The sequence below is a fragment of the Panicum virgatum genome, chromosome 8K (assembly GCF_016808335.1).
Source record: "Panicum virgatum strain AP13 chromosome 8K, P.virgatum_v5, whole genome shotgun sequence".
Lineage (NCBI taxonomy): Eukaryota > Viridiplantae > Streptophyta > Magnoliopsida > Poales > Poaceae > Panicum > Panicum virgatum.
The window spans coordinates 19,008,021-19,035,056 of record NC_053143.1 but is presented as its reverse complement, the minus strand read 5'-3'; positions in this window follow the sequence as shown (position 1 = coordinate 19,035,056).

Genomic DNA, 27,036 nt, shown 5'->3' with positions numbered 1-27,036 from the left:
GCTTGTAAAAGCTAGAACTTCAATTTCTAGCTTCAACTCTGATGTAAATTACACCCTTATCTATGTGATGTAAAACATTGTGTGATTGTTGTATCTCTGACTCGCCTTCGTGCGGGATGTATACTTGTGTTATGATCCGATATTCAGTGGTTTTATCGGGATATTACCCGACAGACTAGTAATTATACCGATTGAGGTGCTTTTTGATGTTTAGTGCACTCGAACTGGTGTAATTCAAACTGGTTCTGCCACAACCATGACAAAACAAACAAATGCGGGAGTTAAAGAGTAGTACCTTGTCTCCCGCTTTGAAATGCTTGATCTTGATTCACTTGTCGTGCCATCTTTTTGTCCGCTCCTTATAGAGCTTGGAGCTGTGGTAGGCCTTCTCTCTCCATTCATCTAGTTCAGCAAGTTGGATTTGTCGTTTGATTCCTGTTGACTAGAGATCCATGTCCCACCTCTTGATTGCCCAATGGGACTTATACTTGAGTTCAACTGGAAGATGGCAAGTCTTGCCATAAACCAGTTGATACGGTGTCATCCCTATCTTAGTTTTGTACGCTGTCCGATAGGCCCATAGTGCCTCGGGTAGTTTGCTTCACCATCCTTTCCCCATGGCATTGATCGTCTTTTGCAAGATATTCTTAATTTCCTTGTTGGACGTCTCTGCCTGACCACTTGTTTGGGGATAGTAAGGTATAGCAACCCGGTGGTCCACTCCTAACTTGCTGAGGCACTTCTTGAAGGTTTTGTCGATGAAGTGTGAGTCTCCATCGCTGATCACGACTCTAGGAACTCCGAAGCGAGGAAATATGATTTCCTGGAACATTTTCTTCGAGCTCTTTAAGTCGGCCGAAACACAAGGAAGTGCTTCAACCCATTTGGATACATAGTCCACTGCCACAAGAATGTACTTGCACTGCTCTGACATTGGGAAGGGAACCATGAAGTCGACTCCCCATACGTCGAATATTTCCATTTGACGATTGCTCTTTAGTGGCTTTGCGTCTCGGGAATTGATATTCCCATGCTTCTGACATCTTGGGCAACGCCACACGAATTCTTTTGCGTCTCCATACATGTTTGGCCAGAAAAATCCGCTCTGCCAAACTTTTGCATGGGTACGGAAGGCTCCGTAATGCCCTCCATATGGCGAGGAGTGACAACGCTCGAGAATTTTGCAGGTCTCACACATTGGGATACAGCGTCGGAGTAGACCATCAACACTGACTTTGAATAGATATGGGTCGTCCCATAGGTCAAACCATGGACTGGTTGTAGTAATCTTCAGAAGAGCATCATCTCTCAAATAGTCGTTGATCGGCAAGTCCGATCCTTGTATTTGTATTCTGGAGAGATGATCTGCCACACAGTTATCTGCTCCTTTCTTATCTCTTATTTCCAAGTCAAACTCTTGGAGGAGCAGAATCCAAAGGATGAGTCAAAGCTTTGCATCCTTCTTAGTCAGTAGGTACTTCAGTGCCACATGAACCGTGTATACAATCACCTTAGCACCGACCCGGTAGGATCTAAACTTATCCTTGGCGAATACAACCGCCAACAGTTCCTTCTCCGTTGTGGCGTAATTCAACTGGGGTCCGGTCAGCATCTTACTGGCATATGATATGGCATAATGCTTGCATCGCATATAATCTCGAATGGAAGTTTCCAATTGGGTGGCTGGATGATGGGCGCTGATATGAGTGCCTTCTTGAGGGTGTAGAAGGCTACGAGGCATTCTTCGTCAAAGTTGAACGGGGCATCTTTTGCTAGTAAGTTAGTCAAGGGCCTGGCTATAAGGGTGAAGTCCTTGATGAACCTCTTGTAGAAGCCGGCGTAGCCCAAGAAACTCCTAACTCCCTTGACATTTGTCAGCGGTGGCAACTGTTCGATAACATCGATCTTCGCCCGATCCACTTCTATCCCTCTTTTCGACACTCTGTGTCCGAGGACTATCCCTTCTCTGACCTCTCTGAACATGAAGTCACACTTTTCCCAGTTAAGGACTAAATGTGTCTCTTGGCACCTCTTGAGAACTTTGTCCAAATTCTCAAGCTGTAACACCCTAATTTAAATTTCAGCATTTAATAATACATTTAATTGGCTTTATTTAATTTTCTAAGATTTATTGTGTTTAGTTGGCATTTAATCTAATGTTTGTTCCTCAAGTATTTAAAATTTTATCATAAGTTTAAACTTGGTTGTTGCATCATGCTGGAGCATTGTTTAATTTGTTTGAGTGCTTGAGTGAATTCAAATTCAAATTTGGATTCATTTGGGTTAAGTTTGAGTTGAGTTAGAAATAGGAAAGAAAATAGAAGAGAAAAAGGAGTCCAAAACCCTTTAAGCAAATCTGACCCAAAACTCCAAATCAACCCGGCCCAAGCTGCCAAATCTCAGTCCAACCCATCTCTTCTCCCTCACTCAGCGGCCCACCCAACACTCCCCCTGCGTGGCCCAAACACCCCGCTCGGCCCAGCTCCACCACTCCCTCCGCACAAGCGACCCGCACGCGCGGCCCGCACTCCACGCTCAGCCCAGACGCGAGCGCGTCTCTCACCCCGCGTGTGCGCCAACAGCCCAGCAAGCCAGCGCCGCGCACGGCCCGCACCGCTCTCCCGCTGACGCCGTGGCCCCACCAGTCAGCTCCTTCTCTTCCCCCTCCGCGCAACGGACGCCCGCTATCACCAGCGAGTTCGCCGGGATCCTTATCCCGCTGCGCCCCGCCGCAATCCCCGCCTTGCCCTGCCTTTTAATCACCCGCACCGCAGCCCTGCACCCCATCCACCCACGCGCCGCCCCGCAAACCCTAGCCGCCGCCTCCCCTCGCTCCGCGAGAGCAGAGCACTGCGCCGCCGCGCTTTCGCCGCTCCACCACCCCCAATCTCCTGCAAACCGCCGCATCAACTCCGCCTCGGCACCAGGAAGCCATCCGAGGACTCCACGCTCGACCTCAGGCCTTCTTTCCGCCGGAATCGCTTCTGCACCACCGGAGGTGAGCTCCCGCCCGCCGTGATGATTCCTCGCCGCAGGTGTACATCCGGCGATCCTAACCCCCGAGTATCTCTCACAGGATCCCCACGCCTCGAACCGCGACGTCCAGAGGCCTAGAAGACCCTGCAGCAGCCTTCTTCCCAAGCTCCGCGTCACCCTCATCGCCGGTCTTCGCCGACGACCTGCCAGCGCGGCTTCCCTGCTCGTTTCTGACCCTCGGTGAGCACCCCTGAGACCCCGCCGCACTTTTATGCTAGCTACCTTAGCTTGTAGCATGCCCCAGCAGCCGCGCGAGCGCACGCCGGCGATGCTCTGCCGCGCACACCCGCCACCGCCATTGCGCACGCCACCCGAACCCCTGTCGAGCCCCTCTCTGAGCCCTAGTGCATTACGCGTGCCACGGGCATGCTCTAGAGCCATTCTGCGCTCGATTTCATGCCCGGACGGCCATTTTCGGCCGACGCCGGCGAGACCCAGTCACGTGCCGCCGCGGGAAACGCCCTCCGGCGAGTTCCGCCGCCGGTCATGCTCCCACTCCTCCACACGTAACACCCTAATTTAAATTCCAGCTTTTAATAATAAATTTAATTGGCTTTACTTAAATTTCTAAGGTTTATTGTGTTTAGCCTTGCATTTAATTTAATTTTGTTTCACAAGTAATTAAAAATTTGTCTAGGTTTAAAAATTTTGTTGTGCATTCATGCTGGTGCATACTTTTAATTGAGTGTGGTTTGAATTCAAATTTTGCATTTGAATTCAAACATGTTTGATTTAGGAATAGAAGGGCAAAACCCAAAGCCCAGCTAAACACCAGACCCCGGCCCAAACCAAACCCAGGCCCGGACCCCTCTCCCTTTCCCTGTGACGGCCCAGCACTCCCCTCTGCGGCCCAGCTCTTTCCCGCTCGGCCCAGTCAGTCCCCGCGGCCCACGCTCACGCCCAGCGCCCACGCACTCGGCCTGCAGCCGCGCTTGACCCGCCCCGCCACTGCCAGCCCGGCCCCACGCGTCAGGGCCGTCCTCCTCCTCCCGCAACGCCCGCCCGCGACCCCCGCCTGGGATCTCACCGGCCTTCCAAACCGGGCGCGCACGCCTAGGTTGGCCGCCGCCCTATAAGTAGCGCCCCGCAGACCCCCTACTCCCCACCTCGCCTCACAATCGCTGCCAGAACCCCACGCTACCCCGCCTCGCCGAGCTCCGCCGTGCAGGGCTCTGCGCCGCCGCGGCTACGGCGCTCCACCACACTCCAGCGCCACCGGAGCCGCGCGCTAGATCCGCCTGAGCCCCTGGAGGCCCCCCGGGCCCTCCTACCCCGGCCGAGGCCCCTGCACCGCCGAATCTTCGCCGAAGACCGCCACGCCAGTGAGCTCTCTGACTTGAGCAATTGCTCACCGCCATTGAGTTCTGGGCCACCCTAAACCCCTGACCTCACCGCAGGAGCACCCCGCATCGATCTGAGGCGTCCAGGAGCCCGGCGCACCCCTCCCTCGACCCCGGACGCGAACTCCGTTTCCCCCCCGTCGCCGATCCTCGTCGCCGAGCACACCGCGCTGGCCTTCCCTTCAATCTAGAGCACGGTGAGCATCGCCCGGGCCCCTTGATCCCTTTGCGCTAGATCCCGTAGGCCCTGGCGCGCTCTAGGCGCCCAGGCCCTCGCCGTCGAGGAACCCCGTCCGAGCCCCGAGCCACCTCCCTGTGGCCTCCAGTGCGTTACGCACGCCACGGCGGTGCTCCACGGCCAAACCGAACCCCGAGCGGACTCCGGGAGCGCCGGATTTGCTTACTTCGGCGACCCCTCCGCCGCGGAAGCCCTGTTCCGGCGGTCAGCGCCACCGCCCGCGCGTCCAACCCGCCTCAGCCATTCGATCCGAAACCGACGGCCGAGATTAGAACCACAACTGTTTAGATCTGAGCCTTTGGATCTAGATCCAGCGGCCGTAATTCAAAGATACCGCTTCGCCTGTCACTTTTGCATAAGAGCCCCTGACTTTTGTTAATATAAACCCGCAGTCCTAGCGCGTTGAAAAATAATTATATCCAGGTCCAGTTTTTAACACTTTAGCCCCTGAGCTTTGTAGATTTTGGACCGGCCGTCCGTGGCTGCCAATTTTGCACGTTAGCCCTTAGATTTAATGGTTAATTACGTTTAGACCCTCGGTTTTTGCAGAAAACCCCCTGGAACCTTAGTTTTCTCGCAGATAAGCCCCTAGAACTTGTTTTTGGCCTAGATTATGCGTTTTAACTCCGTTTTAAGTGTTCTTTATGTCCACGCGATCGTTGTAGCGCGTAGAATAGTTTTAGACTAGTTTATTGTGCTGTTTTTATGTATTGATGTACTGTTTCTTAGTTTTTATTAGTGTTTGCTTGTATGCTTATTTTTTGTGCTTTGTTTTGGCCATGTCTTCGTGAGTAGACGTTGATCCATCTGAGGAGCCCCAGTACCAGTACCAGGAGCAGCCGTCTTCCGAGCACTTTGAGCAGCAGCCAGAGCAGTACGAGGAAGGCAAGTATAACATCAACAACCTATCATCTTTAAATACAATTTCATACTGCATTTAATACTGTATGCCTATAAGGATTTCCTAGCCACGTTTATCCTTTATATAATACCTTGGGTTGCATTTTGGTTAGTTGTGCTAGGTGCCGCGCTATAACACACTCTGGTCCTTTTTAATTAATTTGATTAATGGTTTACTTGAACTTAATTCTGAGAGTGGCCCTCTGTGCTTCGTGCTTGGGTGGCTCACGTCTCGTTAAAATATGGTTTTTGTAGAAACATGGTTTAGGGGGCCAGCACGGTGCTTAGTGCTTGGTTGGCCACTCTCCATAAGGACCGGTTCATAGAGCGACAACCTGGGACAATAGCGCTACCACAAGGCTAGAATGGGATAGACTTGGCGTAATAATTAGATCTTTTTGGTTTGGGGTAACTTACCTGCGGGGCAGGGGCGGTAAGCTTCTATGGCCCTTGTGCTGAGTGGCCTTGTCTGTGCTTCGTGTCTTGACGCCCACTAGACCTGCTCCATAGTCGCCGATCCACCCTCGCGGTTACTCCCTACCAACGAGATTCTTTGTAAAGGCCTCGTAGTGAGTCGCTAGTCATCTCACCTAAGGAAGTGTGATGAACAACTGGCGTAGCTCACGACTTGTGGGTAAAGATGTGCAACCTCTGCAGAGTGTAAAACTGGTATACTAGCCGTGCTCACGGTTATGAGCAGCCCAGATCCTCCTTTTGATTAGTGGGGTTGTCTCCTTCCGACAAGGGAGGTGCCTCTCGGGGTTACCTTGGTGGCTTGGTTTCGGTTTGGTTCTCAGTAGTATCATGATTAAATTTGACTAATTACTATGTAACTGGGTTAATGGTAATTCATCAACTCGTAGTAAATAGCTTTAATAAAATCTTGCCAGCACTTAAAAGCTAATGCAGTTGAGTCAGCCAACCTTAGAGCCTCATAGTTTGTGTTATACTTGTTGAGCACAAGTTGTGTACTCACTCTTGCCTCTTCTCTACTTTTTTCCTCTTGGCTATGCTACTGCTGCTCAGTTCCTGCCGAAACGAGGGAGTTCGTCCAGCGCTACCAGGACTACAAGGACTTCTAGGAGTTCGTCTCCTAGTCGACGTCCCTGTGGCGCCCTGCTCGTCTTCGGAGAGTTTTTACCGTATTTGTACTTCGCTTCCGCTGTATCAGACATTTTGTCATTATTGTAATAAATAACATTCGTATTTCGATTTATTATGTGTTATTCGTGATATGTGCTGTGATATACTGTTCATTCTGTTGTATATAGTGTGACTTGATCCTGGCATGTATATGATTGCTCGGTTTGTGTTCTTTTATAAACCGGGTGTTACAGAGTGGTATCAGAGCCGTATCGACTGTAGGACGAAGCCTAGATAGAACTGGTCGAGTTTTAGGACTTCTTCTCTCCCATCCTTGTCTGCTGAAACTATTTTACTATTATACCCCTTGAATTCTATGACTTTTACCCGTCTTGCCTTGATTTCTCTCTCTGAAGAATAGTTTTCGTAGATTTTGGCCTGAATCAGTCATCTGACCACCATGAGTATTAGCTAGGTGACCTTTTATAATAACACGATAGCACGATCCGCGACGCGTTGTGTTAGTCGAGTCGTATGCTAAACTCGGCTAAGTCGTGAAAATTGTCTGCTTGTTATTATGCTATATGTATGATTTGGATTTTTGGATGATTGCATAGCTTAGTAGTTTAAATTTGTTTAAAGAAAATCACTTTTATGTTAAAGTTAACTAATTAATAAAATGAGTTAGATCGTTGGGGTAAAACAGTCCACTCTATCCTGTCTACTTTATCATGTCTGAGTCTTTTTCCGCAAAGAGTTATCATATCCATCTGAATTTATTCCTGCAATATCCTTACTCGTGAAATCTTTTGTCCAAAATCAGATGGTGAACACCAGGCGTGGTTCTGACCAGCAGGGGCAGAACAACCAGGGTCAGAACACCCAGGGGACCGGGATCCCGATGCCTCCGCCTTTGACTCCGGAGCAGTACTTCCAGCTCCAGATGCAGATGATGGCCACCCTGAACAACACTGTTCAGACTCTTCAGCAGGCTCACACTCAGCCTCCGCCTCCTCCACCGCCGCAGCCTCGCGACAGGCGTGCTGAGTTCCTGAGGGGTCACCCGCCGACGTTTTCTCACACGTCCGACCCTCTTCAAGCTGACGACTGGCTCCGTGCAGTGGAGCGTCAGCTGGACATCGCCCAGTGCGATGATCGTGAGCGCGTCTTGTACGCAGCAGGACTACTGCGAGGGGCAGCTTTGGACTGGTGGGAGTCCCACCCAGTTCAGGACCGCGAGGCTCTCACTTGGCTCCAGTTCCGAGAGCGGTTCCGCAGCCACAATATCCCCGCGGGCGTTATGAAGATGAAGCAGAAGGAGTTCCTTGCACTGAAGCAGGTAATCTTAGATATAATCATTCAACGATTTCTTTTGAGCTAATGCCCCTTGTTCTATCCTTATGAATCTTGAGTTAATCTCTCGATATCTATCTGTCTTTGTCAATTCAGGGGACTATGTCGGTCACGGAGTATCGTGATCGCTTCCTTCAGCTGGCTCGCTACGCCCCTGCCGATGTTGCGGATGACTTTAAGAAGCAGGAGCACTTCATGGAGGGTCTTGAGGACTACCTCCAGTACGCGCTGCTCAACCTCCGCCTCGACGACTTCAACCATCTGGTTGACAACGCGCTCAACACTGAGCGCAAGCACTTGGAGATGGAGGACAAGAAGAGGAAGATTGCCCCCGTTGCTTCCGACAGCAACACTCGTCCTCGCCTCCAGCCGCCTCAGCCGTACCAGCAGCAGCAGTACTGGCCTCCCCAGCAGTACCAGTAGAGGCCGCAGCAGTACCCACCTCGATAGCAGCAGGCAGGTCAGGGCCAGAGGTTATAGGCACCTCCAGCTCGTACTGCTCTACCAGCTCCACCGGCACCGCAGGCTCAACGTCCGGCAACTCCTACCGGACAGCAGGCTTCGACACTTGCACGCGTCTGCTATCACTACGGCCAGCCGGGGCACTACGCCAACACTTGCCCCCGGAAGGCGCAGGCGGGACAGCAGGGGCGCCCAGCTCAGCCCAGGGCGCCTGCACAGGGTCGGGTGAACCACGTGACGGCCGAGTCAGCGGCCGAGGCTCCTAACGTGGTTATTGGTACGTTCATGGTCAACTCTCACCCCGCTACAGTGCTTTTCGATACCGGTGCTACTCATTCTTTCATTTCCAAGTCATTTGCCGAGCAGCATGGTATACCGATTTCTTGTATGAGGACAGCTATGGTAGTTACCTCACCTGGGGGTCAGATTCGTACATGTTCTATATGCTCCAGAGTTAGTATTGTCATAAAGGGGGTAGAATTCCGCACTGGCTTGATAGTTATTGACTCCTCGGGGATAATGTGATTCTGGGCATGGAGACCCTTACCAGATGGGGAGTCCGTATTGATTGTGCTCAGCGGACAGTTCACTTATCGGCATCTGATGGCCAAGAGGTGACAGTCAGTGCTTCAGAGCCTTCTGGATTTCTTCATCAGATGGAGGCTAGACCCACGGACGGTATTCGCGTGGTGTCTGAATTCCCGGATGTCTTTCCGGATGATCTGCCAGGTATGCCGCCTGAACGCGCCATTGAGTTTTGTATTGATCTCTTGCCTGGCACAGCTCCTATTGCAAAGTGGCCCTACCGTATGGCACCTATAGAGCATGAAGAAGTAAAGAAGACTATTGATGAGTTGCTAGCCAAGGGCTATATCCGTCGCAGCTTCTCTCCTTGGGCTTTTCCATTATTGCTGGTAGATAAGAAGGATGGCTCGAAGAGGATGTGTGTCGATTATCGGGAGCTGAATGCAGTCACTATCAAGAACAAGCATCCACTGCCCCGTATTGAGGATCTCTTTGATTTGCTTCGAGGTGCTCGTATATTCTCGAAGATTGATCTTCGCTCGGGTTATTTTCAGCTGAGGATCCGTCCTGGGGATATTCCGAAGACGGCATTCACCTGCAAGTACGGGCTATATGAGTATACGGTCATGTCCTTCGGCTTGACTAATGCCCTGGCTTTCTTCATGCATTTGATGAACATGGTTTTCATGGATTATCTGGATGTCTTCGTGGTGATTTTCATTGATGATATTCTGATCTTCTCCAAGACAGAAGAAGAGCATGAGGAGCATCTGAGACTCGTATTGCAGAGACTGAGGGAGCATCAGTTGTATGCCAAGTTCAGCAAGTGCGAGTTCTGGATTGACGAGGTTCCATTCCTCGATCATGTTATCTCTCAGGGAGGCATTGTTGTTGATCCGAGCAAGGTGAAGGATGTGCTAGAGTGGGAGACACCGCAGACAGTAAAGGAAGTCAGGTCTTTCTTGGGCTTAGCTGGATATTATCGGAGGTTCATTGAGAATTTCTCCAAGATCGCGAAGCCTTTGACTTCTTTGCTAGAGAAAAATGTGGCTTTCGTGTGGACTGATGAGCGTCAGAGGGCCTTTGATGAGCTGAAGAAAAGGTTGACTACGGCGCCAGTCCTGACTCTGCCAGACCAGACGAAGAGGTTCACGGTGTATTGTGATGCTTCGAAGGATGGTCTTGGGTGTGTTCTGATGCAGGAGGGCAGAGTGATAGCTTATGCGTCACGGCAGTTACGTCGGCATGAGCTGAATTATCCCACTCATGATCTTGAGTTAGCCGCAGTTGTGCATGCTCTGAAGATTTGGAGGCATTACTTGTATGGGCAGCGGTGTGATATCTACACTGATCACAAGAGCCTCAAGTACATTTTCACGCAGAATGAGCTGAACATGCGGCAGAGAAGATGGCTAGAGTTAGTCAAGGATTATGACCTGGAGATTCACTACCATCCGGGCAAGGCCAATGTTGTAGCAGATGCTCTGAGCAGAAGAAGTTATGTCAACATGGCCGTGGCTTTCCAGATGCCTCCAGAGTTATGCGAGGAGTTCGAGCAGTTGAGTCTGGGCTTCTTGCATCATACCTCCAGTGTAGCATTTGAGGCAGTACCGACTCTAGAGGCAGAGATCAGGCAGCATCAGAAAGATGATGAGAAGCTGCAGGAGATCCGTGAGTTGCTTAAGAAGGGCAAGGCTCCTCATTTCAGAGAGGATGATCAGGGTACTTTGTGGTACAAGAATCGGATCTATGTGCCAGATGTGAAGGATCTCTGGAAGTTGATTCTGAGTGAGGCCCATGATACAGCATACTCTATTCATCCGGGCAGCACGAAGATGTATTATGATCTGAAGGAACGTTTCTGGTGGTATGGGATGAAGCGTTCAGTGGCAGAGTACGTGGCTATTTGTGACACCTGTCAGCGTGTCAAGGCTGAGCACCAGAGGCCAGCAGGTCTGTTACAGCCTTTGAAGATTCCAGAGTGGAAATGGGAGGAAATCACTATGGACTTCATTGTTGGATTGCCTCGTACTCAGAAAGGGTACAACTCCATTTGGGTAGTAGTGGATCGATTGACGAAGGTTGCTCACTTCATTCCAGTGAACACTACTTACTCCGGTGCTAGACTTGCAGAGTTGTACATCTCTCGGATTATCTGCTTGCATGGTGTGCCCAAGAAGATCATATCTGACAGAGGGTCTCAGTTCACTTCTCGATTCTGGGAGCAGCTTCATGATTCGTTGGATACGAAGCTGCGATTCAGTACGGCTTATCACCCTCAGACAGATGGGCAGACAGAGAGAACCAACCAAGTGTTGGAGGATTTGCTGAGAGCTTGTGCCATTCAGTACGGTACTAGTTGGGATAAGTGCCTGTCTTATGCTGAGTTCTCATATAACAACAGCTATCAGGCCAGTCTGAAGAAGTCCCCCTTCGAGGCATTGTATGGCAGAAAGTGCAGGACTCCTCTCTATTGGGATCAGATTGGTGAGAAGCAGCTCTTTGGCCCTGAGATCATAGATGATGCAGAGCAGATGGTTAAGGCTGTGCGAGAAAATCTGAGGATTGCACAGAGCAGGCAGAAGAGCTATGCAGATGGCAAACGGAGAGACCTGACTTTCAGTGTCGGTGATTATGTGTATCTGAAGGTGTCTCCGATGAGAGGAATTCGCAGATTCAATGTCAAAGGGAAGTTAGCACCTCGGTATGTCGGGCCATTCAAGGTGCTAGAGCGGAAAGGCGAAGTTGCTTATCGCCTGGAGTTACCTCTCAGCCTCTCAGGAGTTCATGATGTCTTCCATATATCTCAGCTGAAGAGGTGTTTGCGAGTACCCGAGGAGCAGGCACCCCTGGATGGAGTCGATGTGTAGGAAGATCTGACTTATACTGAGCATCCGGTGAAGATTCTGAAGACATCAGAGAGGGTTACTCGGAACAAGCGCATCAAGATGTGCAGAGTTCAGTGGAGTCATCACAGTGAAGCTGAGGCTACATGGGAGCGAGAAGATGAGCTGATGAAGACATATCCAGATCTCTTTGCTAGCCAGCCCAGTTAAATCTCGGGGACGAGATTTCTTTAAGGGGGTAGGGTCTGTAACACCCTAATTTAAATTCCAGCTTTTAATAATAAATTTAATTGGCTTTACTTAAATTTCTAAGGTTTATTGTGTTTAGCCTTGCATTTAATTTAATTTTGTTTCACAAGTAATTAAAAATTTGTCTAGGTTTAAAAATTTTGTTGTGCATTCATGCTGGTGCATACTTTTAATTGAGTGTGGTTTGAATTCAAATTTTGCATTTGAATTCAAACTTGTTTGATTTAGGAATAGAAGGGCAAAACCCAAAGCCCAGCCAAACCCCAGACCCCGGCCCAAACCAAACCCAGGCCCGGACCCCTCTCCCTTTCCCTGTGATGGCCCAGCACTCCCCTCTGCGGCCCAGCTCTTTCCCGCTCGGCCCAGTCAGTCCCCGCGGCCCACGCTCACGCCCAGCGCCCACGTACTCGGCCTGCAGCCGCGCTTGACCCGCCCCACCACTGCCAGCCCGGCCCCACGCGTCAGGGCCGTCCTCCTCCTCCCGCAACGCCCGCCCGCGACCCCCGCCTGGGATCTCGCCGGCCTTCCAAACCGGGCGCGCACGCCTAGGTTGGCCGCCGCCCTATAAGTAGCGCCCCGCGGACCCCCTACTCCCCACCTCGCCTCACAATCGCCGCCAGAACCCCACGCTACCCCGCCTCGCCGAGCTCCGCCGCGCAGGGCTCTGCGCCGCCGCGGCTACGGCGCTCCACCACACTCCAGCGCCACTGGAGCCGCGCGCTAGATCCGCCTGAGCCCCAGGAGGCCCCCCGGGCCCTCCTACCCCGGCCGAGGCCCCTGCACCGCCGAATCTTCGCCGAAGACCGCCACGCCGGTGAGCTCTCTGACTTGAGCAATTGCTCACCGCCGTTGAGTTCTGGGCCACCCTGAACCCCTGACCTCACCGCAGGAGCACCCCGCGTCGATCTGAGGTGTCCAGGAGCCCGGCGCACCCCTCCCTCGACCCCGGACGCGAACTCCGTTCCCCCCCCCCCCCCGCCGCCGATCCTCGTCGCCGAGCACACCGCGCCGGCCTTCCCTTCAATCCAGAGCACGGTGAGCATCGCTCGGGCCCCTTGATCCCTTTGCGCTAGATCCCGTAGGCCCTGGCGCGCTCTAGGCGCCCAGGCATCGAGTTCCGGCGAACTCCGTGGCCGCCGAGCCGCCCTCGCCGTCGAGGAACCCCGTCCGAGCCCCGAGCCACCTCCCTGTGGCCTCCAGTGCGTTACGCACGCCACGGCGGTGCTCCACGGCCAAACCGAACCCCGAGCGGACTCCGGGAGCACCGGATTTGCTTACTCCGGCGACCCCTCCGCCGCGGAAGCCCTGTTCCGGCGGTCAGCGCCGCCGCCCGCGCGTCCAACCCGCCTCGGCCATTCGATCCGAAACCGACGGCCGAGATTAGAACCACAGCTGTTTAGATCTGAGCCTTTGGATCTAGATCCAGCGGGCGTAATTCAAAGATACCGCTTCGCCTGTCACTTTTGCATAAGAGCCCCTGACTTTTGTTAATATAAACCCACAGTCCTAGCGCGTTGAAAAATAATTATATCCAGGTCCAGTTTTTAACACTTTAGCCCCTGAGCTTTGTAGATTTTGGACCCGCCTTCCGTGGCTGCCATTTTTGCACGTTAGCCCTTAGATTTAATGGTTAATTACGTTTAGACCCTCGGTTTTTGCAGAAAACCCCCTGGAACCTTAGTTTTCTCGCAGATAAGCCCCTAGAACTTGTTTTTGGCCTAGATTATGCGTTTTAACTCCGTTTTAAGTGTTCTTTATGTCCACGCGATCGTTGTAGCGCGTAGAATAGTTTTAGACTAGTTTAGTGTGCTGTTTTTATGTATTGATGTACTGTTTCTTAGTTTTTATTAGTGTTTGCTTGTATGCTTATTTTTTGTGCTTTGTTTTGGCCATGTCTTCGTGAGTAGACGTTGATCCATCTGAGGAGCCCCAGTACCAGTACCAGGAGCAGCCATCTTCCGAGCACTTTGAGCAGCAGCCAGAGCAGACGAGGAAGGCAAGTATAACATGAACAACCTATCATCTTTAAATACAATTTCATACTGCATTTAATATTGTATGCCTATAAGGATTTCCTAGCCACGTTTATCCTTTATATAATACCTTGGGTTGCATTTTGGTTAGTTGTGCTAGGTGCCGTGCTATAACACACTCTGGTCCTTTTTAATTAATTTGATTAATGGTTTACTTGAACTTAATTCTGAGAGTGGCCCTCTGTGCTTCGTGCTTGGGTGGCTCACGTCTCGTTAAAATATGGTTTTTGTAGAAACATGGTTTAGGGGGCCAGCACGGTGCTTAGTGCTTGGTTGGCCACTCTCCATAAGGACCGGTTCATAGAGCGACAACCTGGGACAACAGCGCCACCACAAGGCTAGAATGGGATAGACTTGGCGTAATAATTAGATCTTTTTGGTTTGGGGTAACTTACCTGCAGGGCAGGGGCGGTAAGCTTCTATGGCCCTCGTGCTGAGTGGCCTCGTCTGCGCTTCGTGTCTTGACGCCCACTAGACCTGCTCCATAGTCGCCGATCCACCCTCGCGGTTACTCCCTACCAACAAGATTCTTTGTAAAGGCCTCGTAGTGAGTCACTAGTCATCTCACCTAAGGAAGTGTGATGAACAACTGGCGTAGCTCACGACTTGTGGGTAAAGATGTGCAACCTCTGCAGAGTGTAAAACTGGTATACTAGCCGTGCTCACGGTTATGAGCGGCCCAGATCCTCCTTTTGATTAGTGGGGTTGTCTCCTTCCGGCGAGGGAGGTGCCTCTCGGGGTTACCTTGGTGGCTTGGTTTCGGTTTGGTTCTCAGTAGTTTCATGGTTAAATTTGACTAATTACTATGTAACTAGGTTAATGGTAATTCATCAACTCATAGTAAATAGCTTTAATAAAATCTTGCCAGCACTTAAAAGCTAATGCAGTTGAGTCAGCCAACCTTAGAGCCTCATAGTTTGTGTTATACTTGTTGAGCACAAGTTGTGTACTCACTCTTGCCTCTTCTCTACTTTTTTCCTCTTGGCTACGCTACTGCTGCTCAGTTCCTGCCGACACGAGGGAGTTCGTCCAGCGCTACCAGGACAACGAGGACATCTAGGCGTTCGTCTCCCAGTCGACGTCCCTGTGGCGCCCTGCTCGTCTTCGGAGAGTTTTTACCGTATTTGTACTTCGCTTCCACTGTATCAGACATTTTGTTATTATTGTAATAAATAACATTCGTATTTCGATTTATTATGTCTTATTCGTGATATGTGCTGTGATATACTGTTTATTCTGTTGTATATACGTGTGACTTGATCCTGGCACGTATATGATTGCTCGGTTTGTGTTCTTTTATAAACCGAGTGTTACACCACAACCATCCGATTGTGAGTGAATGATCCAGATTAGATCTAGGATCCTTTAGATCCAAGCCACCAGATCTCGATCCAACGGCTGAAATCCACCCGTACCCCTTCGCCCTGGCCATTTTGTTAAAGAGCCCCCCCAACTTTTCCATATTTAACCCGCGGTCCATCTGTACAGAAAACTAATTACAGTTTGGCCCAAAATCTTGCACAGAGCCCCCTGATCTTTTTAGATATATAACCCGCCGTCCACAGCTAGCTTTTTCACGAGTTAGACCCCAGATTTTTAGTTTAATTACGTATAGGCCCCCGGTTTTTGCAGAAAACCCCCTGGAACTTCGTTTTTCTCGCAGATAAGCCCCTAGAGCTTGTTTTAGGCCTAGATTTTGCGTTTTAGCTCCGTTTTAGGCGTTCTTTATATCCACGCGATTGTTGTAATGCGTAGAATAGTTTTAGACTAGTTTAGTGTGCTGTTTCTAAGTATTGATGTATTGTTTCTTAGTTTTTGTTAGTGCTTGCTTGTATGCTTATTATTGTGCATTGTTTTGGCCATGTGTTCGTGAGTAGACGTTGATCCATCTGAGGAGCCCCAGTACCAGTACCCGAAGCAGCCGTCTTCTGACCAATTTGAGCATCAGCAGGAGCAGTACGAGGAAGGCAAGTATAACATGAACAACCTATCACTTTTAAATACACTTTCATACTGCATTTTAATATTGTATGCCTATAAGGATTTCCTAGCCACTTTATATCCTTTATATATATATCCTTTGGGTTGCATTTTGGTTAGTTGTGCTAGGTGCCACGCTATAACACACTTGGTCCTTTTTAATTAATATGATTAATGGTATATGCAACTTAATTCTGAGAGTGGCACTCTGTGTGGCTTGAGTGGCTCACGTCTCATTAAAATTGGTTTTGTTAGAAACATGGTTTAGGGGGCCAGCACGGTGCTTACTGCCTGGTTGGCCACTCTCCATAAGGACCGGTTCATAGAGCGACAACCTGGGACAACAGCGCTACCACAAGACTGGAATGGGACGGTCTTGGCTTACTAATTAGGTCTTTTTGGTTTGAAGTAACTTACCTGCGGGGCAAAGGGTGGTATGCTTCAATGGTCCCTGCTCCCCTGGCTGGTCTGTGCTTGGTTTGTGCACCTATGCTTGTAACCCCGTGAGGTGGGCCCCATCATCGCCGATCCAACTCTTCGCGGTTACGCCTTACCAACGAGATTCTTTGTAACGGCCTCGTAGTGAGTTTGCTAGCCATCTCACCTAAGGAAGTGTGATGAACAACTAGCGTAGCTCACGACTTGTGGGTAAAGATGTGCAACCTCTGCAGAGTGTAAAACTGGTATAGTAGCCGTGCTCACGGTCATGAGCGGCCCAGATCCTCCTTTTGATTAGTGGGGTTATCTTCCTTTGACGAGGCAGGTTTCCCCGGGTGGCTTGGTTCGGTTTGGTTCTCAGTAGTATCATGATTAAATTTGACTAATTACTATGTAACTGGGTTAATGGTAATTCATCAACTTGTAGTAAATAGCTTTAATAAAATTTTGCCAAGATTAAAAGCTAATGCAGTTGAGTCAGCCAACCTTAGAGCCTCATAGTTTGTGTTATACTTGTTGAGTACAAGTTGTGTACTCACTCTTGCTTCTTCTCTACTTTTTCCTCTTGGATACGCTACTGCTGCTTAGTTCCCGCCGACACGAGGGAGTTCATTCAGCGCTACCAGGACTACGAGGACTTCTAGGCGTTCGTCTCCCAGTCGACGTCCCTGTGGCGCCCTGCTCAGCTTCGGAGAGTTTTTATTGTATTTGTACTTCGCTTCCGCTGTATCAGACATTTTGTCATTATTGCAATAAATAACATTCATACTCGCTGTATTATATCTTTTTACGTGATATGTGCTGTGATATACTATTCATTCTGTTGTATATACGTGTGACTTGATCCTGGCACGTATATGATTGCTCGGTTTATGTCCTTTTATAAACCGGGTGTTACAGGCAGGATGGTGGTGGTTCCAAATACTCGCTAGATGGAACTACCGGATAACTAGGAGAGAACTCCATGGGATAAGATGGAGAGTCGTACGGCTGACAAACTCTAAATCTAGTGCTGCTACCGTGTACTTAGATAGAGAGCAACCTCAGATAAGTAGAACTTGCTACTTACGCAGACTCAGGATCCCGCAGATCAAAGAAAGTAATTAAACAAGTAACTAATGCATAAAGTAAAGCTAGCGAGATACAGAAGTTGAGACGAGGAACTTACTCAAAGATATATTCCTCTGAGGTGGATACAAAAGATGGAGTAAGACCCGAGAGAACTCAAGCCCGCTCCTTTAAGCTTGGTTTGCACCAAAGCTTCTCACCTCACTCTCTCCCTATTCTAATACAAAGAGACTTCAAGATTGAGCACTTCTCTCAAATGGATGGAGTGTGTTACAAGTGGGAGAGTGAGTCCTATTTATAGTGCTTCGACGCCGGTTCAGCAGGTGGTGTCGGTTGTAAGTCGGTAATACGGTTGAGCTTAACTTCAACGCCAAAGGCGGAATCCAGACGCTTCCAGGTGGGGCCAGCCGGCCTACCCTAGTCCGGCCGGCCTGGGGATTGCGCCGTTTGGTGCCGACCTTCTCTGGATGGCTTGGATCTTCTCCTGGAGTTGGTGGTGAAGTGTTTGGCATTTTTCACGTGTTTCCTAGGCCGGCCGGCCTCACCTAGGCCGGTCGGCCTGGCAATGGCTCATCTCGGCCCTCCGTTGCCGTGTCATGTTGATCCAGGGTCTTGTGATGCTTCTCAAGTTAGTTCGGGTTTTGGTCGAATGGTTTGTCACTGATTGTGGACCCGAATAGTCTTGGTGCATGCCTTTCGATCTTGATTGATTGTAATCATGTTGAACACTTGATCTTTGCTTGATATCTTGCTCAGGACCATCTCCGAGGAGTCACACGATGAAATGGCACAGTGGTAGGCCGGCCGGCCCAGGTTTTATCCCGTTTTGGCCCAGATTTGCACATTGTGTTCCTGAAATCAAATAAACACCAAAACTCGTGGAACTCATTAATGTTAGTGAAATTTGATGCATTTTGGTCCTAAGATCCTAAAATCCGAAGGAATGTTGGCGGTAGAAATCACTGAAAACGACCGCCAACAGTCTCACTCTCATGTGCAGCTGCCAAGTGGGCCCTTTTGGGCCTTGGGCTCTCCCATGAGTGATTGGGCATTTGTACCTTGGATCATTCTTGCTAGTTTTCTGTCTTTTTAGCCCAAATTCACCTGCACACATTCTCAGACTAGCATCTGTGGAATTCGTCAAATAATCATCCTATGCTAACATTTATTCCTTCTGATATTCGACTTTTGCACGATAGTTGACGGTCAAAATGTGTCACTAGTGGCCGTCAACAAGATCCCCCACACTTAGTTCTTTGCTCGTCCTCGATAAAGCCAAGAACTAAGGCAGACCCAACTTCTCATGATATGACACCTGCATATAGATTATTCTAAGCTTCACCCATACCTGTGAACTTTTTGATGTGTCTACCATAAATGTTTGGGAAGTTGAAGAGCGGAACGGTATTGACTTCAGTCTTCTCCACTTTCCTGCCATATGTCTGGGGTTTTGAAAATATTTTTGTAGAGACCAACCATAGCTTTACTTCCCCATAGGATCTCTCATGTCTCTCACTGTGTATATATCCTCACCAAGGCATTGCCTCTTTTCATCCTACTTCTAAAGATGGCTTGTGTGGAGCTCAAGGTAGGGAAAAGGAAGCTTGCACTTGTGTCACATATATTGCAAAATCAAACAATGGATCCACGGAGATAACAAATCAAACAAGTTGATAAAAATTGTGCACATATGGAAGGTCGATGATGGAATGAAATACTCCTTTTATGAATCTCTCTCTCCTTTATTTGGATAACATGAGGACATGGCTATATATATATATATATATCTTTTTTTCATGGACATTGATGTGTCCATTTTTTTCTCTTTTTTTTGGGTCATGCTTCTTGGGCATGCCATCTTTTCTCTCTCTTTTTTATATAGCCCATGCCTCATTTGAGAGATACTAGAGAGAGATCATTCAATATGGAGTTTTATTTTGTGGATGGATGGAATGGCATAGCTAACTTCCAGTGTAGAAGTTTAGCTGGTGGAGTGCACGTGATCTTGATCAAACAAGTATGAAAGACATCTCACTAGGGTCACAAAGTTTGATGAAGCTCAAAGCAACAACAAGGCACATATGTGTAAGATTTGTATCATGAAGGTCAACATATGGCTTTGGTAGGACAAGCACGTGGAGTTGTAAAGCTATGGAGGTTTTTCTTTTGATAAAAATTTCCCAGACATATAAGCAGATAAAGCAAGGATTCTTTCATCAAACCATATCTCACTAGTCAACAACTTAACAATTATGGGTTCCCTATGATATGATTCACAAGCTCAGGTTTAGCAACGAATAAAAGATATGCAAGCCAATCATAGAGAAGCACAGAACCAGAGAATAACTTGAGTCTAATTTTAGTGATTAAGCATGGCTTCCATTTAAACTCATAGGTTGGCGAGAGTGAGGGTTAGAGTGCACAAACCATCGCGATGAAGACGAGTGGAGATAGTGTTAGTCGACCAAACCTGGGTTTCTGCCTACCAATGCTAGCTTTGATTCATCTTGGCCTTTTGCATTCTGGTTCGTTCGGTGTTGTGCACGTGTTGTGGGATATCTCAAGTGTATATGCATGAAAGTTCCGAGAGATCTCCCCCACACTTGTTCTTGTACCTAGTGCTTATTCAAAAACAAAAATGTGGAAACAAACTAATAGCTCTACCGGTTTTAAGGACCAGGGAGCTCCTAAAATTTATTTGAACTAAACTTTAATCTCACCAAGATACTTACTCAGGCAAGGTTGAACTAAGATTGCATCAACATGAGTATGTTGTGCAACCTTAATCCAAAACCTTGTCTTACCTTTTCCTTTTGAATTCAGCTCAATGATTCACCCAATTGGATTTGATTTTCTTGCAGGGGTTAGTCCACATATGCAACCAATATCTATACAAGTATCAACTCCAGAACATCAATCAAACTTGACACAAAGTCTAGTTTGACTGAAGAGGACATTTTAACCCAAACACCATGCTTGATTTAAAAGGCCTATGAATGTGTTTCATGATACACATTCAAACTAGAGCGTACGAGGACAGATAAAGGGAGCACGAAGCATGCTTGAGTTTCATTCAAAGAGAGATAGCATGAGTACAAACCTAGTGATCCTCAGGCGACCTCTCGGCAGGACTTTGTTTAATGTCAAAAGCAGGACATTGAGAGTACTTACCATGAGTACTCAATGTTGTCGCCATGGCAACTCCTCTCATTTTTTTCAATTTTTTTATAGAGCAAGATTCGAGGACATACACAAATTCCAAGAAAAGATATGAATTGAGAAAGAAACTTACTTCGGGGCACTCACATACCTCCTCCATACTTGGAGTTTGCAAAACTTCAAGTGTATGGAGTTCAAGTCTCCTTCTGTAGTTGTTTCTTCATCAGGGCATATCGAGTTGTTGTAGTCGGTGTAGCTCTCATGTTCGTAGGTGTTGTTTGTCCGTCATTCTTCTTGATCTTCCCATAGAAAGGTTAGCGACCAAAAATACCCGAAGGAAAACTATATCCTAGGACATGCTCTTGCTTTTTATTGAAAGGGAAATAAATAAGTAAATAAATGATAGTCCGGGCTATCTCCCGGTAGTGCTTTGTTTCTGGTCATAAGCTCGACCATGATAACCCTTGCAGCCATCATTGGTGGTGGGTCATTGTTTCACCACCAATTGTTGAAGCTAGCTACAAGGTTAGTGCTACGGTGCACCCACAAAATCTGCAATATTTGCGATAAACATATACATCTACAACCAACCTTCTGAAGATTTTGTTGAAGATGACTATAGGGTGGTTGTAGCCCTTGTGTGTGCACGGTGCACTAAGCTTGCCTGGCTCTGGAGTTGCATTGAATGAGCATGGTATATCCAAAGTGAAGTTCCCATGCTCATGTGAGGAATCCATTTCATTGGACTCCAGAGTCGGAGCCTCACAAAATTTCTTGGCCCATGATTTCTCCATCTTATGAGATTTATCATGGAAGCTCATAGTTGTATCTCGATAAAGATCGAGAACAACATATTCAGGGCCAGCGAGAAGAGGCTCACACTCGATCGAGGGGGACGATGAACGTTCGTCTTCACAAAATTGAAGGCTATCTTTCGAGTCGTACTCTTCAGAAGATTCTACATCTTCCAAGAGGACAGGGTCGGATGATACGAACGGAGATGTATGTACCATCTCCTCGAGCAAGTTCTGCTCAGGTAAATGCTTTGCCATGGGATTTTCTAAACAAGGGGCAGCAGTGGTAGAAGCATTTTCCCTTAGCATTTCATCTAGGCTCCCATGAGATGCTAAAAGTTTTTCTAGTGGGTAGCCTAGGAGAATATCAAAATCAAGGATATCGCAGATGTAGAAATCCAAATGCACCTCGATTTTGTCTATTGTGATAGGCACGTCCCTTGCAATCCCCCGACATTCAAAAAACAGTCCGGATGGACGTTTAAAGTATTTTTCGGTCGGGGTTAAAGGCTTGTTACCCATAAAAGTGTCCAAGAGGCACTCGGGTATGATGCAGACCTCAGCAAAAGGGTCATCAAGAGCTTCTATGACATTTCCCTTCATAAAACAAGGTATGTTTGCAGATGTTGGGCTAATCCGAATTGCTTCGGAAGCACGCTTTGCCATTTTTGACCAATCCATTGTGGGTGTATGGCGGAAAATTTTATTGAGTGTCTCATAGAGACACAACAATTCCGTAGGCATGTCGTCCCTAAAATGATTTGAGGCTTTTTGAATGTTTCCTGAAGGGTCATCCTCGAATCGGGAAGGGATCTCCGAAGGTTGAATTTCTTCTTCCTTCGGTGTTCGTGGTTCGGGAGAGAGCTCAACAAACAAATATTGGAATGTGGAAGATGAAGGCTCAGATTCGGGTGTTGAGAGACTCTCATGGCTCGACGCGGATTCCTCCGGCGGGGTTCACTATGGTCAGTAGCGAAGAAAGAGTCTTCTAGGAAACTATCTAAGATGTCTCTTCCTTCTTCCGGAATTGTGTGTGTGAACCATCCTCCGCTGGCGACGTCAAGCTCTAGGGCAGTTTCCTTGTCTAAACCCGAGTAGAAAACATTCAATGATACTTCATCGGGTATAGACATGTCTAGAATAGATGCCATAAGGCGTGAGAATCTAGCCCATGCTGCACCTATAGACTCCTCTAATTGCTCAAAATCAAGGATGTCGGTCGATAGGGAGTCCATGCGCCCGGTAGGGAGTCTATGCGTCCGGGTGTACCATTGCTCCGCCCTCTCTATAAGAGAGAAGGGAAATAATTTCCACCGCAAGGCTTCCTGTGTCATTCCTAGAATCTCTAGACCCGAACACAGTTCCTCGAATTCTTGCAAATGGTCGTAGGGATCTTCATGAATTTCCCCCGAGAAGGGTCGCTTCCGAACCATGGCTATAAAGCCAGGACTAAGTTCATAGCTAGATGAGGAAGATGGTGATGGCTCAGAGAACTTGACCCTTGGGGTAGAGAGCTGTGGAAAGGATAGCTGCTCCATGGGTAGCGGGGGTAGAGGTAGAATCAAGGAAAAAGAAAAAGAAGATACGAGGACGACTGAGTCCGTAGATAATGTAGTTGCCGTTCCCCGGCAACGGCGCCAGAAAGCTTGTTGGTATTTTGCAACGTCACGATTAAAATCCTCAAGCGCACGCATACCGCTGTCGCATTCACCCAAAAGTATTCCAGGGTATCGTATCCACTGAGGAACGTGAGTACGCTATCTACGGTTTCAGGCTCATCCAAGGACACACACGCCGGTGTGGAGAAGATGGAAGAGAGGACTTTCTATATCTAGAATCTATGCCTAGAAGAAGAGATCACGTCGCCGTTATACTTCAAGCTAAAGGTATCGACCGGCTTAAACAAGCCGATAGCTCCAATAATAATGCTCTATCCAATATCCGAACATGGAGGATTACTAGGGCTCGAATAGGGCTGTCACCACCTACCGGCTACCTCTACAAACTGTGGGACTATTGGACAACTGAGTGGTATAGTCCAGCCTAGACACCACGTCTATGCCTTTCCCTACTAACCTTAGCCCTAGCCAAGACTACCCTTTTCTATCTGGGGTCTTAAGCTAAGATCAAATGCTACTCGCTAGCATACACATCAACTAATATAAGGCATAGATGACAACTTGCGATCTAAACTCTAATTCTAAATAACAAACAAAGAAAGTCTCGAACACTTAAAACCGAATAAGCATCCGTCGAGGTACAAGCGAAGAAGAGTGCCGACAGACCCGGCACTTCCCCCGACTCCTCCTCAGTCTCCTCCTCTTCTTCTACACCTCCTAGTCTACCTAAGCATCTAGGATGAAGGCCTCAAGCTCCAAAGGAGAAGGTGAGTTGAGTTGTGTGGTGTGTTCCATTCCTTACCTCCTCCCCTCATATATATATATATATATATATATATATATATATATATATATATATATATATATATATATATATATATATATATATATATATATATATATATATATAAGAGGGATCCAGGGGTCTTGCATTGCCGTGCTGCAGCTAATACTCCTCGAACCGACATTCTCCACCAATGAGGAAGCGCCACGTCGAAGCTTGAGGCGGTGGGGCCCACTGGGCTGTCGGCCTACCTGGCCTAGCTGCCAACCGCCTTTAGCTTTCATCCAGGGGTTGACACGTGGAGTCCTTAGTCTTTAGCACGTGGTATTGGTTCTGATAAGTCGGTTTAGCTGCTACATGTGGGTCCATGGATCCTCGCGCTTGCGTCTGATTGGTTGAGAGGAGTTTGCCTCGGATCACTGACGTGTCACTGCTCATGGGCGGCGTCTCCCTCTCATGTGCAGCTGCCAAGTGGGCCCTTTTCGCCGTTATGCTCTCCCATGAGTGATTGGGCATTTGTACCTTGAATCATTCTTGCTAGTTTTCTGTCTTTTTAGCCCAAATTCACCTGCACACATTATCAGACCAGCATCTGTGGAATTCATCAAATAATCGTCCTATGCTAACATTTATTCCTTCTGATACTCGACTTTTGCACGATAGTTGATGGTCAAAATGGGTCATTAGTGGCCGTCAACACTTATCCGGCAAGTCCACCAGGGGTATGCCCGGCGGTAGATTTGTAGGTGAAGGGGGGATTCCGGAGAGAGCTAGACGGTTGCGAGATGACGCTAGGGTTTAGACAGGTTCGAGCCACTCGGGAGCGTAATACCCTATGTCCTGTAGTTTGTGTATTGTATGAGCTAGACAATGATGAATAATTAGATGTTGGGATAGTCTTCAACGGGATGCGCTCCTGGGCGCACCCGTTGGGTGCAGCCCCCAAGCCTCGGAAGGTTTCCAAGAAACTTTTCGAGGGTCAATAAAGAAATCTTGTATGTCCGAATTCCCAAGCTACCTGAGCACCCTGGTCGCCATGTTGCTTTGTCATTTACCCAATCGCTCATTGGACCGAATTCATTTGACCCTGGAGTCACGGCGTCCAGCCCTCAAGCTGAATCGCTGACGGAGTCGCGAAAACACGCCGAGTAGTTGCTGTTGGCGCCCCTTAAGTACCCATTTTATCCCTTGTTTATCCTTGATAATGGCATGAATTTAATATCAAAATCACTAACCGTCCTAACCCCGGCCTAATTATTGGTCATTTTCACATTTGCACATATATTTTGGAGGAACTTCGTTTTTGCAGGTTTTTGGCCTATTTTTGAGCATGAAATGACGAGGCCCATGATCGAGCGTTAACACAGAGAAAGACGAAGGCCAAAGCCCAAAGAAAGGACCAAAGCTATGACATCCCGGAAAAATTTACTAAATAAATCACTCGCTAAATTATTTTTCAAAATTATTTCATCGTTGAGCTCATTTAACCCTAAACCCTAATCCCCTCCCAGAATTTCCGCTGTCCTGACATCTGATTTCAATCGTCGTTCCATTTTTCTCCGCCGCCCGTACCCTCCCTCTTTTTCCTCGCCGTCGTCTCATCCCGCGCCGCTCGGCTGCCTGTCAGCCACGCGCGACCGCCCGCCGTGATCGGCACCGGCGTGATCCCCCTCCCTCTTTTTCTTTCTCTCTCTCTTCCCCTTTTTCTTTTTATTTTCCTTTATTTTCCATTTTTCTTTTCTTTTCTTTTTCTTTCTCCTCCCTTCTCCTTCTCCCTCCTCTGCCCCTCTCCCGCACGCGTCCGAGCACCGCTCGGCCCGCGCTCACGCCTGGCCCGGCCCCCCGACCTTGCCCCGGTGCACGCGTCCCGCTCCGGCATGACCGCGCACACGTGTTGTAACACCCGGTTTATAAAAGAACATAAACCGAGCAATCATATACGTGCCAGGATCAAGTCACACGTATATACAACAGAATGAACAGTATATCATAGCACATATCACGTAAAAAGACATAATAAAGCGAATACGAATGTTAATTATTACAATAATGACAAAATGTCTGATACAGCGGAAGCGAAGTACAAAATACGAATAAAGCTCTCCGAAGCTGAAGCAGGGCGCCACAGGGACGTCGACTGGGAGACGAAGCACCTAGAAGTCCTCGTAGTCCTGGTAGCGCTGGACGAACTCCCTCGTGTCGGCAGGAACTGAGCAGCAGTAGCGTAGCCAAGAGGAAAAAGTAGAGAAGAGGCAAGGGTGAGTACACAACTTGTACTCAACAAGTATAACACAAACTATGAGGCTCTAGGCTGGCTGACTCAACTGCATTAGCTTTTAAGTGTTGGCAAAATTTTATTAAAGCTATTTACTACGAGTTGATGAATTACCATTAACCTAGTTACATAGTAATTAGTCAAGTTTAATCATGTAACTACTGAGAAACCAAACCAAAACCAAGCCACCAAGGTAACCCCGAGAAGCACCTCCCTCGTCGGAAGGAGATAACTCCACTAATCAAAAGGAGGATCTGGGCCGCTCATAACCGTGAGCACGGCTAGTATACCAGTTTTACACTCTGCAGAGGTTGCACATCTTTACCCACAAGTCGTGAGCTACGCCAGTTGTTCATCACACTTCCTTAGGTGAGATGACTAGCGACTCACTACGAGGCCGTTACAAAGAATCTCGTTGGTAAGGCGTAACCGCGAGAGTTAGGTCAGCGACGATGGGGCCCACCTCCGGGGGTACAAGCACAGGAGCGCAATCCAAGCACAGACCAAGCCGGAGGAGCAGGGACCATTGAAGCTTACTACTCTTGCCCCGCAGGTAAGTTACTCCAAACCAAAAAGACCTAATTAGTAAGCCAAGTCTATCCCATTCTAGCCTTGTGGTAGCGCTATTGTCCCAGGTTGTCGCTCTATGAACCGGTCCTTATGGAGAGTGGCCAACCAAGCACTAAGCACCGTGCTGGCCCCCTAAACCATGTTTCTACAAAAACCATCTTTTAACGAGACGTGAGCCACTCAAGCCACACAGAGTGCCACTCGCAGAATTAAGTTCAAGTAAACCATTAATCAAATTAATTAAAAAGGACCAGAGTGTGTTATAGCGCAGCAACCTAGCACAA